We start from the raw sequence: 4,499 nt of genomic DNA, 5'->3' as shown, positions 1-4,499 counted from the left end.
GTAGCCGCATTAACTCTGTTTCGGTTCAGTCAGCCAATCATCAATTGTGTCAGGTCTTTTGGATAGTGTCCTAAGAATAGATCGAAGTGCTCATTGAATTTCCTGTATATCACAGGGATGCTAAGTTAAGGCAGATTCTTAAATTACAGTTATGTGACGCCGGAAACGCAAACTTCAGTTGGTAAGCCACAACCAGAGTTGTTAAGAGAAAGTTGGTTTTGCCAGAAAGGGCGCCACACGAAAATAGATGTGGCGACATCATCCTGAAGTTCTTGCACAAACTGCTTTTGGCGTCATGGACTGACAGCATTTACTCGTGTCTTGCTAATTGTGTTTTCGAAGTAATGCTCACATATTGCAGTTTAAAGTAGCCAAAGGGTCGACCTTAAGTTCTGAGGGTTTTTACAGCTCCGAACCGACCCAAATGCATGAACGTAGTTTGTCATTCGTGACCCAACACTGACGTATCGGCGCTGCGATTTGCGCGCGAAATTGGAGTTAAGACGTTCCTAGTTTTCATTTAATTCGCTGGTAATTAAACCTTTCCCCTCCAAATATATGAAAGCGGCGACTTGAAATGATAACCATAAACTAATTTATTGTTGTTCATTAATGTCCTTTTATTCTATTATGTAAAGGGTTGTCCATTTTGCGCTTTCGATACTGAGCTCCTGAATTGGAACGGGGCTAAAAAATTTTGCTTTTGTGATTTTATGTGCCAAAACCATGATCTGATAATGAGGCACGCAGTATAGCGTTTTCGAATTTTAGAATAATTTCGACCGCCTGGGGATGTTTAGCGCGCACCAAATGCACTGTACACGGGCGTTCTTTTTTTTTTTTTAGTCCCCATCGAAATACGGCCGCCGCGGCCGAGATTCGATCCCGCGACCTCGTGCTTAGCAGCGCAATGGCCGCTAAGCCACCACGGCGGGTCTGGATCCAACGGGGCGCCTGAGAGAGATAAAGCCGCATTTTGACGTCATGCCTAGCTGTTAAACAAAAATCTGCCAGCATGTCATCATTTATGACTTACAACAATGCTCTGCACAAGCGGTGAGGTGCACTGTGCGCCCATGCACGGTCCATCCATTGAGGGGCACGAACACTAAATATTAATGTCTCCGCAAGACCAAGCGTTTTACAACATGGCTTACAGTGCGCGTCTATTTGTTTTCCAACCTAAAGAAATTACACTAAACAAGAAAAAAGAAAGAAAAAGCGTGCTGATATAAAGGCGTTCTTTCGCTCTAGACACCCATTTAAGTGTCTTGTATATCGAGCCCACCAATTACATGCCGGTGTAGCAGGTGATCTGAAAATAAGTTTTGATGTTATATTTATATGTGCATGTTTTGTTTGGGAAAAATATTGGAGGACATCAAAGCATAACCTCCATTGGAGTACCTTGTTTGCTTCCTGCGCCTCCACCAGGACAAAAAAAAAAAAAAAGAAGAACGGACTTTTGCCGCCAGTATATCGCAATCACAAATTGAAGATCTCGCACCCGAAACGTAAGGCTTGCAGGAGGATAAAGTAGGCCGTTTCGCATGCGCTGCAATTGCAAAATGCCCAGTCATTATTGACCTCACATAATGCGTTACTGGCAAACAGAAACAACAAAAGAGCCTCAATAGACTTGTAGAGCTTCCGCAGTTAGTTTATTGCCTTGAAGACTGCTCTAGAGGTATTACATAACCGGTAGGGTAAGAAAAGTAAAATGCGTATGGCTGTTCACTTCGCTAAAATGTGAGATGCGGGACTTCTTATGTGAAGGTAGATGAAGAGGTCATGACTGCGATATCGTATATAAGCATTAGCAGGGTCATTCCAGTCTTTGGCTGTTCAAGGGGAAAAAAAGACGTAAAAGTGAAAGTACGCGCCTGAGGAAGGTTTATGCTTAATGAATGACCCGTGCTAAAGGATCTAGAAGATGGTACCAAACTATGTACGGCGTGATTAAGTACAGAATGATGAAATTTGCGTAATGGTAAGCTATTAGCAATACAGCGACGGGAAAAGGTTTCATATGCGAGAATGAACTTTTAAGGAAGATAGGCTGATGTTAAAGGAGACAGAAGAGGTAATAAACCGGATGACACGATTCTGAAAGACTTCATGTGCATTGGTGAGGCAAATTTGGGGAGGGCTCCATGCGTACGTTCTAGTTCGGGTCGTGTTAGTGTCTCGTGAGCTGGTAGTTTCACGTGCGATGGTGCGTTTCGTAGTTGACGTTTTAAATAACCAGTGACTTCTTACTCGGTGAGATAACGTTAGTTAGAAGTCTGCAGCAGTCGAAATCGTTAGAAACGATAGCACCTAAGTGCTTAGAATTGGTAACCGTGTTAACGGGTACGTTAAATATTCCGCACTAAACCAATGAACCTTGCAGTTACAAGAACGGAAAAATTACATTTCTTTGCGTTTAGTAGGATTAATCTAACTAACGTCAATTTCTTCTTACCTTTTATAACATTTTATTTATTTCGCAATGCTCTTAAGAGGAAGCTTTATCTCGGGCGCAATTACGACGCCACTTTATATGTATTATTAGGTGTAGTTTACAGAATTCTGATGTCGTTTTCCCCTGCCGAGTAACAGAGTTGTGAACTTCATAGCTCTGTGCTATAAAATTTTGCATTTTGTAGAGTTTTGATAAAGACAGACAAACTAAATCAAAAATGCGCTTCCAACAATCACTAGAGTTTAGATTTTTCGTTCGTATGCAACAAACGTCATCAAATTCGGTGCAGTCGTCGCCGAGAAAAACTATTTCTTCCTTCCCATCAATTTATATAGGAGAACCCTAGCTGAAGCTTCCTCCTAAATGTCCTCGAAGAGGACATTACAAGATGAATGCAGGTCAGTACAATCAGTTGATGTCGGGAACAGATGAACAGCAAACACATTGTAGCCGAATCGTAACCCTAAAGAAACTGCATAGTTATTCTTTTTAATCAGTGTCAATTTAGCGGTAAATGCGAGAGAAATGCGTTGGCATTAGATCGTAGTTCTTTGAGGCCCCAGATTCATGATTTCAACCGCGTTCACCACATTTCAAAGTGTTGTTCAGGACCTCGCACGACGCACATCCTGCCACTTAGAGCAGCCAAGTCCAACTGACTCTGGTCCGGATATATATATATATATATATATATATATATATATATATATATATATATATATATATATACCTCTACCACGTGGTCGGCTTCCCACACTTCACATACATGCCCTTTTTTTCCACTTTGAGACTCTCAAGGCTCATGCACTAAAAGAATGTGGTAAAAAAAATATAAAAAATGCAGAATCATCACACATGCACGTGCACCACACAATATTCATATATACAATATGATACGTACAGCACATGTTTACTGTTTACAAAGCTCAAGCAATAGAAAAGAGACAAAGTTTAGTCGTTAAATACAGTTTAGTATAAAATCAGGTACTCAATTTCGCAGCAAACGTCCTAATTGTCCCAAAACGTAGTCGGCGTGTTTAAAATACAAAAAAATGTGGTTGATCCCTCTTATATAGGAATCGGTATAGAACACGAAAGTGAAACGTGTCTTCACAGAAGTAGTGTAATGTTTATTGCACATTGATATATAATGTCTATTGGTGTTTTGTGGCTAAAGCGCCCTTAGGCGTTGATGCACCCACGCTGACGCCTGGTGGCACGTCTCCTCCATCACGACTACCAACGTCGATGACCATGAGCAACCGTCGTGCATATGGAAGCTGCACTACGCTGCACACGCTAGCACAACGCGAAAGACGAAGCACGTAACTGACACACTAATACAACGCGCAAGACAAAGCACGTAACTGAATCGTCACCGAGTCAAATCAGCGCGTACAGCGCGTCGTAATTGCAGCCTCCGCGATCAACTTCAGAAACATTTTCAGAGCTAATTGCGGAGGCCACGCTCCGCTGTGCTGAGTACGGTGAACGCCACTACCAACGCCACCTAGGTGGCGTTGGTAGTGCTTCTTGATGCCAGCGTCCCTTCGAATGCTGGCATCGAGGCGTCGTAGTGCTGAGACCACCGAAGCGTTCACTGTCGGTGCGCGTTAGTGTCATAATGCAGTACTTCTGTTTTCTGCTCGTAGGCGGCGGCACCGCCCCGAGCAAGAGCGCGGGTACACGGAGGAGTGTTAGATATATAAGGCGCGTCTGTGTAGCTCTCCGCAAATGCGTTTGTGGCGCAATGGGTTAAACGCTCGGCGATCTACGGTCGCGGACCGAGAGGTCGTGGGTTCGATTTCGAAATTTTGCATGTTTGTGGAACTTTTTCTTCTGGTTTCTTTCTTTGTATTATGTTCTATGACGTATTTCCGTGACGGAAATACGTCAGTGAAGTCTTGGTGGACCCCGGCATAAAACACTTTCGTGTTAAAAAAATCTTTACACGCGGTTTTGATTTTAAAGCGCCAACTTGGCCTTCGTTGTTGCGGACCTCCGCGTTTTATGTATAGCCTGGATTCCACATAAT

This window comes from Dermacentor silvarum, unplaced genomic scaffold (genome assembly GCF_013339745.2).
Source record: "Dermacentor silvarum isolate Dsil-2018 unplaced genomic scaffold, BIME_Dsil_1.4 Seq214, whole genome shotgun sequence".
Lineage (NCBI taxonomy): Eukaryota > Metazoa > Arthropoda > Arachnida > Ixodida > Ixodidae > Dermacentor > Dermacentor silvarum.
Note: the sequence above shows the minus strand (reverse complement) of the source record.